Source organism: Globicephala melas, chromosome 15, assembly GCF_963455315.2.
Source record: "Globicephala melas chromosome 15, mGloMel1.2, whole genome shotgun sequence".
Taxonomy (NCBI): domain Eukaryota; kingdom Metazoa; phylum Chordata; class Mammalia; order Artiodactyla; family Delphinidae; genus Globicephala; species Globicephala melas.
This window is the reverse complement of record NC_083328.1, coordinates 28,131,553-28,147,249: the sequence shown is the minus strand read 5'-3', so window position 1 is coordinate 28,147,249 and position 15,697 is coordinate 28,131,553. Positions and strand designations below refer to the sequence as shown.

General features: G+C 40.5%; 1 protein-coding gene and 1 non-coding gene across 4 annotated transcripts in view; one reads left to right on the top strand and one right to left on the bottom strand.

Moving 5' to 3' along the window:
- Positions 1-15,697, top strand: part of SNX29 (sorting nexin 29) — a 552,967-nt gene that overhangs the window by 24,941 nt on the left and 512,329 nt on the right. The window lies entirely within an intron of this gene.
- Positions 15,503-15,575, bottom strand: TRNAG-CCC (transfer RNA glycine (anticodon CCC)). The gene has a single exon. It is a non-coding gene; the product is annotated as a tRNA-Gly (tRNA).

The window sequence follows — 15,697 nt, the reverse complement described above, 5'->3', positions numbered from 1 at the left end:
TGTGCCACATCTTCTTTATCCATTCATCTGTCAATGGACACTTAGGTTGCTTCCATGTCCTGGCTATTGTAAATAGAGCTGCAATGAAGATGGTGGTACGTGACTCTTTTTGAATTATGGTTTTCTCAGGGTATATGCCCAGGAGGGATTGCTGGATCATATGGTAATTCTATGTTTAGTTTTTTAAGGAACCTCCATACTGTTCTCCATAGTGGCTGTATCAGTTTACATTCCCACCAACAGTGCAAGAGGGTTCCCTTTTCTCCACACCCTCTCCAGCATTTATTGTTTCTAGATTTTTTGATGATGGCCATTCTAACTGGTGTGAGGTGATACCTCATTGTAGTTTTGATTTGCATTTCTCTAATGATTAGTGATGTTGAGCATCCTTTCATGTGTTTGTTGGCAATCTGTATATCTTCTTTGGAGAAATGTCTATTTAGGTCTTCTGCCCATTTTTGGATTGGGTTGTTTGTTTTTTTGTTATTGAGCTGCATGAGCTGCTTGTATATTTTGGAGATTAATCCTTTGTCAGTTGCTTCATTTGCAAATATTTTCTCCCATTCTGAGGGTTGTCTTTTGGTCTTGTTTATGGTTTCCTTTGCTGTGCAAAAGCTTTTAAGTTTCATTAGGTCTCATTTGTTTATTTTTATTTCCATTTCTGTAGGAGTTGGGTCAAAAAGGATCTTGCTGTGATTTATGTCATAGAGTGTTCTGCCTATGTTTTCCTCTAAGAGTTTTATAGTGTCTGGCTCAGCGGCCATGGCTCACGGGCCCAGCCGCTCCGCGGCATGTGGGATCTTCCCGGACTGGGGCACGAACCCGTGTCTCCTGCATCGACAGGCGGACTCTCAACCACTGCGCCACCAGGGAAGCCCATTTTGAGTTTATTTTTGTGTATGGTGTTAGGGAATTTTCTAATTTCATTCTTTTACATGTAGCTGTCCAGTTTTCCAAGCACCACTTATTGAAGAAGCTGTCTTTTCTCCATTGTATATTCTTGCCTCCTTTATCAAAAATAAGGTGACCGTATGTGCGTGGGTTTATCCCTGGGTTTTCTATCCTGTTCCATTGATCTGTATTTCTGTTTTTGTGCCAGTACCATACTGTCTTGATTACTGTAGCTTTGTAGTATAGTTTGAAGTCAGGGAGCCTGATTCCTCTAGTTCCATTTTTGTTTCTCAAGATTGCTTTGGCTATTGGGGGTCTTTTGTGTTTCCATACAAATTGTGAAATTTTTTGTTCTAGTTCTGTGAAAAATGCCATTGGTAGTTTGATAGGGATTGCATTGAATCTGTAGATTGCTTTGGCTAGTATAGTCATTTTCACAATGTTGATTCTTCCAATCCAAGAACATGGTATATCTCTCCATCTGTTTGTATCATCTTTAATTTCTTTCATCAGTGTCTTATAGTTTTCTGCATACAGGTCTTTTGTCTCCTTAGGTAGGTTTATTTCTAGGTATTTTATTCTTTTTGTTGCAGTGGTAAATGTTTCCTTAATTTCTCTTTCAGAATTTCTCTTTCAGATTTTGTTGCAGTGGTAAATGTTTCCTTAATTTCTCTTTCAGATTTTTCATCATTAGTGTATAGGAATGCAAGAGATTTGTGTGCATTAATTTTGTATCCTGCTACTTTACCAAATTCATTGATTAGCTCTAGTAGTTTTCTGGTAGCATCTTTAGGATTCTCTATCTATAGTATCATGTCATCTGCAAACAATGACAGCTTTACTTCTTTTCTGATTTGGATTCCTTCTATTTCTTTTTCTTCTCTGATTGCTGTGGCTAAAACTTCCAAAACTATGTTGAATAATAGTGGTGAGAGTGGGCAACCTTGTCTTGTTCCTGATCTTAGAGGAAATGGTTTCAGTTTTTCACCATTGAGAACAATGTTGGCTGTGGGTTTGTCATATATGGTCTTTATTATGTTGAGGTAAGTTCCCTCTCTGCTTACTTTCTATGCCTACCCATCATAAATGGGTGTTGAATTTTGTCGAAAGCTTTTTGTGCATCTATTGAGATGATCATATGGTTTTTCTCCTACAGTTTGTTAATATGGTATATCACATTGGTTGATTTGCATATGTTGAAGAATCCTTGCATTCCTGGGATAAACCCCACTTGATCATGGTGTATGATCCTTTTAATGTGCTGTTGGATTCTGTTTGCTAGTATTTTGTTGAGGATTTTTTTTTTTTTTTGCGGTACGCGGGCCTCTCACCGTTGCGACCTCTCCCGTTGTGGAGCACAGGCTCCGGACGCGCAGGCTCAGAAGCCATGGCTCACGGGCCCAGCTACTCCGTGGCATGTGGGATCTTCCCGGACCGGGGCACGAACCCGTGTCCCCTGCATTGGCAGGTGGACTCCCAACCACTGTGCCACCAGGGAAGCCCTGTTGAAGATTTTTTTTTTTTTTTAACATCTTTATTGGGGTATAATTGCTTTACAATGGTGTGTTAGTTTCTGCTTTATAACAAAGTGAATCAGTCATACATAAACATATGTTCCCATATGTCTTCCCTGTTGCGTCTCCCTCCCTCCCATCCTCCCCACCTGTTGAAGATTTTTGCATCTATGCTCATCAGTGATATTGGCCTGTAGTTTTCTTTCTTTGTGACATCCTTGTGTGGTTTTGGTATCAGGGTGATGGGGGCCACATAGAATGAGTTTGGGAGTGTTCTTCCCTCGCTGTATTTGAGAAGGATAGATGTTAGCTCTTCTCTAAATGTTTGATAGAATTCGCTGGTGAAGCCATCTGGTCCTGGGCTTTTGTTTGTTGGAAGATTTTTAATCACAGTCTCAATTTCAGTGCTTGTGATGGGTCTGTTTATATTTTCTATTTCTTCCTGGTTTGGTCTCGGAAGGTTGTGCCTTTCTAAGAATTTGTCCATTTCTTCCAGGTTGTCCATTTTATTGGCATAGAGTGGCCTGTAGTAATTTCTCATGATCCTTTGTATTTCTGCAGTATCAGTTGTGACTTTTCCTTTTTCATTTCTAATCTGGATGCCATTTTAAATTTACCATCTTAGGAAAAGTTCTAGGCAGGACTGTGAGGGATTGACTTCTGGTTGCAGCTGGTGAGTCTAGCTGGTTGGATGAATATCAGTAGGAACCTTGGAAAGGATGGTGCACTGGTGTATCTGCCAGGGCTCTTTGGTAAGAGGCAACAGAAATTTACTCCAGTTGAGGATATTGTGAGGATATTGTCATCATGGAATTGATGACAGGTCAGGTTTGGAAACAGGAAGGAGTCAAAGCAGCTTTGGAAGTCTCCTAACCTGGAAGCAGGGTCCACTAAATGGTCTCCTAGCAGGAATGGTCCAGTTAAGGCCCTGCTGCAGGAGTGGACACCAGCTGTCTTCTGACTCGCTCTCATTCTGCCCAAGGTTGGCGTTCCAGGGAGGAGGCACCTGAGTGAACAGTCTCAGGTCATGTGGCTGCCTCCTGGCCACCAGCAGAAGGATTGGCTGATGGAGCTTCCTGGGACCCTGTTGACTTACATAGTGCGACGTTGTCTACTTGGGTTCATCATCATTCCCCCAAGACAGTGTCCAGTAAGGAAGAAATAACCCTCCAAAATGAAATCTGGGTGCTGTTATGAAGGTGGAGTGAATATAGGGTGGCCAAATGCACAGCAGTTATCCCTGTCACTGCCATATTATAATCTTTCCCATGACAGTTCTGTGTGGTTTGAAAATACCTTTAGGCAGTGGAATGGGGCTGGAGCACAGACTGCATATTTTCCCAGCTTGGTCCTCACTCTCTACCACATCCCTTCTTGTTTTCCCAGCACAGAGTTTCCCCAAATGAGAGATTTGTGTCATTGCAGGTACTTAACATTATTTTAAGTGTTCAATATCACAGCATTACATTCTTTTCAATTGCCCAGTGGCTCAGTTACTCTCCTTTCAGTTCCTTTTAAATTGCAGTGATATTGGGGGAAAGACTTGGTTTGGTATTAATATTAAGCTGAATTAAATTAAATTGCCAATATTTGATCATTTTTTGACATACCAGGATAGTAGTATCATACAGTTGAAAACAGCATCTCAAACACCCCCTGCCTCTCGGTAAACAGAGCTTACAGGTTTCAAGCACAGTCCTCCCCTGACAGCAGCAGAGACAGGATTTTATACTTTATTTGGATGGTATTTACTTTTAGGGCTACTCTGTTGAGGGCCTACAATGTTGGCTTTACATTTGCAGCTGCGATAGAGTTTTTCCTTTTAAAACAGGTTTATACAAGTCGAAAAAGTGAGTCGGACTCAAGACAAGTAAATAATAGAAATATCGTCACGAGTGACAGAAGTGGCCGAGGTGTCTGTGGACAGCAGACGTTGAGGAAAGAAAAAGCGGGCTGGACCGCAGCTGTTGGGTATGGGGGCCTACGTGATATACAGTACTATTCTGTGAAAATCCCAAATGTGAGTATGCTCGTGTGTGAGTGTGCCTGCCCGGGTGTGTGAGTGCTTGCGTGCCTGAGAGATTTGTGTGGTTTTGGTCTTGCGAGATTACCCGGCAAGATGCAGCAGCCCCCACGTGAAGTATAAAACAACATTGACAGGAAGGGAAGTGACAGGCAGCGCCTGTTTTTTCCCATCAGATTTTGTCCTCAGAAACTGGCAGAAGTGGTGGCAGTCATAGTGCATGGGCTCCTTGTCCCATTCTGTTGGCCTTGTTCTCCTACTTTGTTTTCCCCTAAGGACGACCCGCTCTTGTGCTTCGTTAAAATTATTCCTCACTCTATCAGTCAGTCTGCCCTGTGGGGAGGCTGTCTTGTATCTTCTGAATAGTTTGCCTTCTAGAAAGAATGGCCCAAGAGCCCAGCAGGCACTGGAAGTTACCTCTAGATAGGCTAGTGCTCCACAGATGCTGCTGCTTCCCATGTGGAATTACAGAACATGCTGAGTTTTCCCGTTGAATTAGAAAGAGCAACCCGAACTGTGGGGCAGCAGAGTGAGCGTGGGATTTGGAGCTCAGAGTTTGAATGCTGGTGTTGCCAGTTCCCGGTCGTGTTGGACTGCGGGCAAGTTCCTGACTTGCTTGTGCCTCAGTGTTCTTGTATGTAAATGGGGAGAGTAGTGACAATATTCACTTCCTAGAGTTGTGAGTTAGTTCACGTGCAGCCCTTAGAACAGTGCCTGGCAGCTAGTAAGTTTCTAGAAATTGTTAGCTGTTGTTACTGCCATTATAGTTTTGTGTGAAGTGTCTTGACATTTGTGTTACTGCCATTATAGTTTTGTGTGAAGTGTCTCGACACTCTGCCATTATGGGTGGCAGTGAGTTGGCTTTGGGTATTTGCCTCATTTAGAAATTGTAAATTTTTGTTACGCGTTCAGGTGACTATGTCAGAAGAAATCAGAGAGGAGAATTTCTTCTCCTTCCAAAACATGCCAGGGAAGAGAGCTTTGTTTTGGTGATTTTTCTTTACCTGTTAAGGAATTCAAAACAGTTTTGAACTTTTTAGGAAGCTAAACAACAAACAGCTGCTCTTTGCTGTTCCCTAACGTTGTTTCTTAGAACAGTTGAAGACTGTCCTGTGTATTCCTCTGGACGCTTATGAAACTGAATGGCTTTTTCAGACATTCCTTTTCCTCTTTTAAATGTCTCTGGATTTCATCACGTGATTTTTTAACCTTCAGTTTGTCACAGGTTTCTCACCAGCCTCTTAGTGGTTTGAGGTGTTGACTGGATGTTCTAATTCTTCTCATCCTGGCAAAAAGCCCTGGGGTTCATTAATTGGATTTCTTATCTCCCCAGCCCTGTGCACTTGGTTTCCACTTTGAGGCTCTGTGGTAGATAATTCCACATTGCATATTCTTTCATTTTACTTTATTGATCAAATGAATTGATTTCTCTTTGAAAAAGATAATTTTTAGCAAATGGGGAGCCCTAGGGCATTTAGCAAATCTGAGCACATTTCCATGTGAATTTTAATATTTATATTGTTTATATTGATAGCTGCTGAGAGCAGTGCTTGGCCCATAGGAAATCATATGTAAGCACGGTCATCATCAGCATCACCCCTGTCCTGGTGTGGAGAGAGGCCTTGAGCATGAAGTATGAGCTTTGGAGTCAGGCGTACTTATCTTCATGCCCACTCGGTCCACAAATCACCAGTTACCAGCTGTGTAATTTAGGACTTGCTCAGCTTCTCTAGGCCTCTCTTGCACGATCTGTAAAATTAGATGACGATCGTGGTACCCACTTCCTAGGGTTGAAGTGAGGATTAGATGTAATATTATTTGCTTGATACACCCAATGAGAACTTAGTAAGCGCAATACATTTTCTTCCCATGACTAGACATACCAGTGTTTTGGCTAATTTGGAAACTAAAGGCTGGAATGATTGCTCGTTAATTCCTTCATTTAGCAGATACTTGGTTATCGGTCACTGGGTTGGCACTGGGGCTGCAAACTGGATGAGATGATTGCTGTTCTCAAGGAACTCAGAATTGAGCCTGGGCAATGGACATGTAAATTGCAGACAGTCATGGTGGCCTGTGGTAATAATTACATAGTATAGACGTGAAAGGCGAGTACAGGGTCTCTAGTGGTCAAATGGGCAGGATGGGACTTCCAGGCAGCAGGAGTAGCAAATGTGAAGATGCAGGGGTGTGTGAGAAAGTAGTGGAACCATGGATGATGTGCTGTATGTGTTGGGAGCTGGGCTGGAAGGTCAGTAGGCTCTTGGCTTGCTGTCACGGGCAAGTGTTTGAACTTTACCCACTAGGGTGTTGTTTCTTAAACTATGGCTGTTTGTATACTCTTTTCACAATTTTGCCGTTTCCGTATACCATCTGACCCAGAGATTGGCTTGAGGTGGAATTCAAGGCCTTGTCTACTCTGGTCTTGTCATAAGCCGTCAGTGAAATCAAAGATTGATGGCTACTTCTATTTTTTTCTTTTTTTTTGGTACACGGGCCTCTCACTGTTGTGGCCTCTCCCGTTGCGGAGCACAGGCTCCGGACGCGCAGGCTCAGCGGCCATGTCTCACGGGCCCAGCCGCTCCGCGGCATGTGGGATCTTCCCGGACCGGGACATGAACCCGTGTCCCCTGCATCGGCAGGCGGACTCTCAACCACTGCGCCACCAGGGAAGCCCTCTATTTTTTTCTTGACATAGTAAAATGATTAACCTAAAAATGTGCATTTATGGTCCCCCTAAAATTATGTCATGTACCATATACCCATAGTAAACTGTGGTAAGAAAGATAATGACGTTGTCAGATTTGCATTTCAGGAGGATAGCTGCTGATCAGCATGCCAGGGGGATGGGCAGGTGAGATGGGACCTGGGGTTGGAGCCAGAGGCCGTGGCTCTGTGCAGTAGGCAAGGAAGCTGAGTGGAGGTGGTGGTATTGGGAGAAGGGACGGAAGGCTTAGGACTGAGGCTTGGTAAGATTGACTGACATGGGGGATGAGACATAAATGCTCTGGCTCTAAGAGACGACCAGAAATCAGAACAAATGTATATTGTTTTAAATTTTGTTTGTTTTATTTATTTTTATATTTTTGGCTCCAGTAACAGGCTGTACATTTTATTATGAGCGGCCTTTGCTTTTTCAGAGGTACATCTGTCCTTCAGAGTTGCCTGCATCTTAATTTGTTTTTGTTTTTTTTAACTGGAGTGTGGATGATTTACAATGTTGTGTTAGTTTTTGCTGTACAGCAAAGTGAATCAGTTACACATATGGATACATCCACTGTTTTTTAGATTCTTTTCCCATATACGTCATTACAGAGTATTGAATAGAGTTCCCTATGCTATACAGTAGGTCCTTATTAGTTATCTGTTTTATATATGGTAGTGTGTATGTCAATCCCAATCTCCCAGTTTATCCCTCCCCACCACCCATAACCATACGTTTGTTTTCTACATCTGTGACTCTATTGTTTGTTTAAAGGAAGCTTTTGGTGTGGAGTTTTCTTTCTCCTGGGCTATGGACTCTGACCAAACTTGAAGATCCCTTGGCCACTGACTTTGTTTTTTTTTTGACCACACTGCGCAGCATGCGGGATCTTAGTTCCCCAACCAGGGATCGAACCTGTGCCCCTGCAGTGGAAGCTTGGAGTCTTAACCACTGGACCACCTTGGCCACTGACTTGATACACATTAACCGTTTCCTCACCGCTTCTGCATCGAGGGGCTCTTACTTTTCTCCATCCTCTTTTTTCCTTTTGATTTACCAGCTTCTTCAGCTGATTCCTTCTCAGCTGCCATCTCCTCTTCCTGACTTTGAAGCCCCTCATCTGCCAAAAGCATCCCAAGCGGTGTTTGTGTCTAGACCAGAGCTGGAGGGTCTGTCCACCCCAGAGAAGACAGCCACTGTGTTTATATTAGTAACTTTAAAAAATGGTCAGAAATGATGATTTAACCCGTTTAAAAGTTGGTTATTTTTCTAATTTCTGGTTCCTCTGGTAGAACATTCATTTGACTTCATTTTACTTGCCTGCCTGCCATCCTCAGGCCTTCACACGAACAGTATCTTTTTTTTTTTTAATCAATTTTTATTGGAGTATAGTTGCTTTACACACACTGATAGTATCTTGAAAACTACTGCCTTGTGAGTTTTCACTGTTACCAAGCTTGCATTTTTTCTGGTTCTTTGTCAACTGTTTTTTTCCCCCTCTTTTTTCTCTACCATATCCTCTTCTCCCTCCCTCTGGGTAACTTATGTTAATGATCAAGAATCGTTTGTTCTGTGTGTTTCTCCACATTCATTTAATCTTTTACAATTAAAATACATGTGTATACATACACATGCATGCAGGTTTTATTGCCATTGTCTTACAAAAATTGAATTATATATAATGTTCTGCATCTGTATTTTCTCTCTTGGCACTACCCTGACAAAACCTTTCCAAGCTAGAGTTCTAAAAATCCTTTTTAAAAGCCTGCATTATATTGCATGATGCAGATATACCAACAGTTGCCTATGAAGTAATACTGACTTTGTTTCCAATTTTTACTACTATGGACAGTGAAACAACAGACATCCTTGAGCATGTTTTCTTATGTACTAAGGATTTTTTTTGGCAGAGATTTCCAGGTTGGGTTGCTGGGCCAAAGAGAATGTGTTTATTTTTAAGAGTTGTGGTCAGGTATCTTTCTAAAAATTTCTACTGGCAGTGCATGAAACTACCCTTTTCTTCCTTCCTAATAATAGTTTTGAGTGTTGTTTTGAAGTTTTCAGTCTGATGGTTGAAAAGTGGTGGCTCACTGTCATTTTAATTTGCATGTTGATTGCTAGTGAATTTCAGTTTTTTTTTTTTTTAATATTTGTGAGCTATTTGGCTTTGCTCTCTTGTGCAAAGCTGCTTCATATTGTTTGTCCAATTTCTTGTTGGATTATTTGTCTCCTTGTCAGTTTGTGAGAGCTCTTTGTATATTATAGTAATTAATTAACCTTTCATCTGTTTTCTGCATTGCAAATATTTTTTTTCAAATCTGTCCATTATCTTTGTAGGCACAGGTAATAGTATCTATTACAATACTACATTTAAAAATTTTTACATGGTTAAATGTCTTTGTACTGATTCCATATACCAACCTACCAGTTTCTGTGTTTTCAGTGTTTTAAGATCTTCCTCAATGTTAGAGTATGCATGTGGTCTTTTACATTTACTTACAAGATTTTTAATGTGTACAGTTAAGCCTTTGATCCATCTGGAATTTATCTCTGTAGGGTTTCTGAGATAAAACTAAAACCAATTTTGGTTTCTTCTAGGTGGCTGCCACCTTTCTCAGAGATCTTTTTGGCTCATTATCTCTGGGCTGCAATTTACTTTCGTTCCATTTACTTAGCACAGAGAGAGGGTGCTCTAGGCCAAAGCACGGAGGACTAATTGAGAGCCCTGCGCTGATCTGATGCGCTGGTCCCAGCACCCCTGCCACAGCAAGGAGTGGGAGAGAGCCTTGTACTCTGGTGCCGTCACGCTGAGGAGGAGGAGCCCAGCTTAACCCCAGCCCTCATTATCCTTGCTCTAGATGAGTTTGCCTGAATTTTCAAGGATGCTTAAGTCTACCCATCTGATGGTAGATGATGCAAATAATTGAGAGGACAGGCTTATGGAAGCCCAGTCCTCTTCCTCTTTCTCTCCCTCCTCCTTCAAATGGGAATCATACCATTTATATGACTCTGTAACTTGCTTTTTTTTTTTTTTTTTAAATAACTTGGCCATGTATTATGGACATTGTTTCAGGTCCCTAGGTAACGTAATGGTGCAGCCTACCATCCATGGCTTCTTTATGTGTAATTAAGAAAGAAAAACTAGTGCCAGTTTTAATTGGATAATTTCATCAATTATGAGGCACGCTTGGATTTCCGAGACCTTAGAATGTGGGGAAGAAAGGTGCTTCTAGGTTGTTTAGGTTTGGCGTCTCATCCTTTTAAAATTTCTACATAATATTTTGTAGTGTGGAGGTGCTGTAACTTATTTACTGTTTTCCTGTTAATGGACGTTCAGGTTGTGTCTAGTTTTGTTTCTGCTTTTACTATTATAACAATGCCGCAATAAAAAGATTTGTGTATATGTATGTCTTTGCCTACTAATGCTTTTATATTTAATTGTTTATTTCAACTTTAAAAAAAATAAATTTATTTTATTTATTTTTGGCTGCGTTGGGTCTTTGTTGCAGTGCGTGGGCTTCTCATTGCGGTGGCTTCTCTTGCTGTGGAGCATGGGCTCTAGGTGCGCAGGCTTCAGTAGTTGTAACACGTGGGCTCAGTAGTTGTGGCTCGCAGGCTGTAGAGCGCAGGCTCAGTAGTTGTGGTGTACGGGCTTAGTTGCTCTGTGGCATGTGGGATCTTCCTGGCCCAGGGCTCGAACCCATGTCCCCTGCATTAGCAGGTGGATTCTTAACCACTGTGCCACCAGGGAAGCCCTATTTCAACTTTTAATTTTGAGATAATTATAGATTCACGTGCAGTTGTAAGAAATAATGTAGAAAGATCCCATTTACTCTTTACCCAGTTTTCCCCAATGGTCACATCTTGTAAAATTCTAGGCCGGCATTTCAAATTTCGCTAGTTTTACTTATACTTATTTGTATGTGTGTGTGTTTAGTTCTGTGCAGTTTTATCACTCTGTAGGTTCATGTGTCCCCCACCACAGTCAAGATACAGAATGGTTTCATCACCACAGGGTTCCTCCTGTTGCTTTTTTATAACTATGCCCACCTCCCTCCTGTCCCCTCCCTCCCCATCCCTAACTCCTGGCAACTACCAATCTGTTCTCCATTTCTATAATTTCATCATTCCAAGAATGTTATGTAAATGGAATCATACAGTGTGTAATTTTTGGGATTGGGATTTTTTTTTTCCCTCAGGGTAATTTCCTTGAGAGTCATCCAGATTGTTGTATGTATCCGTAGCGTGTTTCTTTTTATTGCTGAGTAGTATTCCGTGGTCTGGATGTACCACAATCTGTTTATTCATTGAAGGACATCTGTGTTGTTTTCAGTTTTTGGCTACTGGAAATAATGCTGCTATAAACACTTATGTACAGGTTGTTTGTGTGAACATAAGTTTTCATTTCTCTGAGATAAGTACTCAAGAGTACAATTGCTGGGTTGTATGATATTTGCATATTTAGTTTTATAAGAAACTGCTGACTGTTTTCCAGACTGGCTGTACCATTTACATTCCCACCAGCAACGTGTGAGTGATCCAGTTTCTCTGCGTTCTTGTCAGCATTTAGTACTCTCATGATTTTCTATTTTGGCCATCCCTATAGGTGTGTAGACATATCTCACTGTAGTGTTAATGTGCATTTCCCCAATGGCTAATGACGTTGAATGTATTTTCCTGTTCTTATACGTGTGTATCCTCTGGTGAAATATCTGTTCATGGTTTTTGCTCATTTTCTAATTAGTAGTGCTTTTATTTTTATAGGATAAATTCCTAGACGTAGGATTGCTGGGTCAAAGGGTACAGGCATTTAAAAAAATTGTACTGCCTGGTCTCTTTGCAGAAGGATGTAGGAATTCACGTTTATATTCCAATCAGCAGTACCCATTTACATGCACTCTTGCTAGGTCTGTGACTGGTTTGAAATTGATAGTCCTAAGTTGATATCTTAGTATCTGTGACACTTTCCTGGTCACTAGTGAGACTGGATATCTTTTCCTATGTTTATTGGCCAACTGTATTTCCTCCCTTCATGGTTTGTTGGTTCACCTTCTTTAATAATAGTCTTTTAATTTTTTGAGTTGCATGGCTTTTTTTGGTCCATTTGTGGAAGCTCTTCGTGTACTATGGCCCTTAATTTTTTTCAGTTGTGTGCTGTAAATATTTTCTCCGGTCTATCATTTATTGTTTTACCATATTTATATCTTTTGCCGTGTTGAAATTTAAACATCTTATGTGGTTAATTCTATGAACCTTTAATAAAATTTTGCTTTGAGAGTATTCTGTCCTGAGGTTCTTCTGTATTTTTCTCTATCATTTTTTCTCCACTTATATATTTTTTTGATCTTAACCCACCTGGAATTTAGCTCTGTGATGGTTTGAGACAGAAGTTTATTTTTATTTTCTTTCAGCCCTATAACCACTTGGTCAGTGCCACTGGTTAAATAGCCCATTCTTGCCCATCTGAGCTGAAGGGCTACCATTATTATGTATAAAATATTTCCATATTCATTTGGACTTTTGGAGGGCGATTCTCTATACTGCTTCATCAATTTGTTTATCTCTGTACCCAAAACCACACTAGGCCAAGTCCTTCCTGTGATTAGTATTGGAATTGTATTAAATCTATACATTAATTTGGGAAGAATTAACATTTTTATTTTAATAAATCTTCTCATTTAGGAAAACAATATTTCTATTTATTTTGAGCTTTACACCTTTTAAGAATGTTTTTCTTCATATAGGACGTGTCTTTCTTATTAAAAATATGATTTATTTTACTGTTGTTACTGTTGTGAATGTAGTTTGCCTCCACCATTTTGTTGACTTAAAAAAATCAACTTTTAATGTTACAGTTTCTTTTATTGCAATATTTTAAATTTGTGGGTTAGAAACTTTTTTATATCTTTTTGTAGATATGCTTTTTTTCACTTAACATTATAATCCAAGCTTTAAAAAAAAATGCCATTTCATGTTTCCAGTAAGCATTTTAATAGTTGCATGTTTTTTTTTCTCACCATAACTTTTTCTTTCCCTTTTTTTTTTTTTTTTTTTTTTTGCGGTACGTGGGCCTCTCACTGTTGTGGCCTCTCCCGCTGCGGAGCACAGGCTTCAGACGTGCAGGCTCAGCGGCCATGGCTCACGGGCCCAGCCGCTCCGCGGCATGTGGGATCTTCCTGGACCAGGGCACGAACCCGTGTCCCCTGCATTGGCAGGCGGACTCTCAACCAGTGCACCACCAGGGAAGCCCTCTCACCATAACTTTGATGCCATATTTTTTGATTCTTTTTAGCTCAAGGTAGCAATATTTCTGGTTCTTGAGACATGAATACTTTTTAAATGCTTGTTTTAGAAAAAAAAGCTAAGTCAGAAAAGCATAGAGGCAAGAAAGACATCAACAATAATTATTTTACCAAGTTGCTCTTAATTTTTCACATAATCCCCTTCAGATTTTTTTGTGTTTTTTTTAGCATAGTTGAAAACATACTTAATATACAGTTTTGTACCCTGCTTATTTTTCATTTTATGTAATAAACCTGTTGGCTTATCATTATAAGCTCTTGGTAAATAAGGGCTAAATGGCATTCGATTTTGTGCTGTATTATCGTTTAACCAATTCCCCAAGTGTCAAATCTTTGTGTTTTTAACTTTCCACAGTTGTAAATAATGTTTTGAATATTTTCATTCTTAAATCTTTATCTGACTTGCAGATTACAACTGAGGATTGATTTCTGCCAGTAGAATTCAGCGGTTAAAGGATGTGAACCTTTCTGAAATTTATAACACATAAATGTAGGGCATGGCCCATTTCAAATGACTGTCATGTGATGGCCTTGCTGTAGTTGATGATTGTACTGTCTTAAATCTGAGGTATGGCTAATGCTGTTAATGGCCCGTTTTTATGGGTACAGTCGACTCCGTTCTAGGTGACATGGGAGCTTTCCACACGAGGATGATCCAATCCATTTTCATGATTGTACTTTTCACCAAAAGGTTCTAGTAAAGCTGTAACATAGTGAAAGGATCAATTTGAAATTATGCTGTTAAGAGGTTAATTTGATGCAGTTCTTAAAATGCAGCTTTCATTGCTGATCCTTTCTGTCTCACATTTGCCATAAATGTCTAACATTTGCCATAAAAAAGTACAGGATTCTTAGGATTCTTATTATAGATTAATGTGGCAGGTTAAGCGGTCTTGAAATTTAGGACACAGCTGAGGAAAACCAGTGCTTGCAGAATTTTAGCAGCAAACCAGTTAAGCTCGTGCAATATCCAGCTGTGCCGGCCTCGGTGAGAGAGTTTTAAAGTCAGCAGGAGGAGGTTATTTCATTTTCCACTCGTTAACTCCTTCAGCAAGCTTTTCCCGGGCACCTCGAGGGCAGGTTTTTTTAAAACAGCTTAACTGAAGTCTAATTTACTTACCATAAAAATCTACTCCTTGTACGTGTACAATGCAGTGATTTTTTTTAAAGTACATTTATAGAGTTATGTAACCATCACCACAATTCAGGTTCAGAACATTTTCATTGCCCCAGAGAGTTCCCTTGTGCCAATTTACAGTTAATTCCTGATTTCAGCCTTAGGCGACACTTATCTACTTGCAGTTGCTATGTATTTACCTTTTCTCGACATTTCATGGAATCATACAACGTATGGCTTTTGGGTGTGACGTCTTTCCCTTAGCGTGATATTTTCAAGGCTCATCCTTGTGTCAGTACTTTATTCCTTTTTATTGCTGCATAGTAGTCCATTGTGTCGATATACCACATTTTATTTATCCATTCATCTGGTAAACAGCTATATGCATAAAAACTTGAAGTGATTTTCTTGGCTGGTGCTTTTTAAAAAAATTAAAACATTCACTGTTAAGTGCCCTGCTTAAATTAAGAACATGGCCAATTCATTAACTGATAGTAGAAGTTAGATGTGAGAAAATGCCGTGGAGGCAGCCAATCCTCCCACCGCCTCCCCTCCCCTGCTGCGTGTCAGAGAGCACTCAGCAGAGAGCATTCTGGGAAACAGGAGAGCCTGAGCTGAGAAAATAATGAGCTCCATGAAAGCAGGTACCCCTTTCATTTTTGCAGAAAGTATCATATGCCTGAGTCAAGGTGAGAAGAAATGGAAAATCTTCAGGTGACATGATTATAAATCAGTGCCCAGAGCGTGCCCACTACCAGCTGAAGGGCTTACATTCATGTAGTTGGACCAGTGTGTTCTCCTTGGTTCCCTAGTCTTTTTAAAAAATTATTTATTTATTATTATTATTAATTAATTAATTAATTTTGGCAGCACCAGGTCTTAGTTGCAGCATGCAGGATCTTTTAGTTGCGGCATGTGGACTCCTAGTTGTGGCATGCATGTGGGATCTAGTTCCCTGACCAGGGATTGAACCTGGGCCCCCTGCATTGGGAGCACAGAGTCCTACCCACTGGACCACCAGGGAAGTCCCTTGGTTCCCTAGTCTTAACTGACCTGGATTTGGATTCCAGATTATACAAGATCTCCTGAGATGCATCTCTCACCTAAGTATACATAAAGTCCATGTTCTGAGTTCTTCGAGGGGAG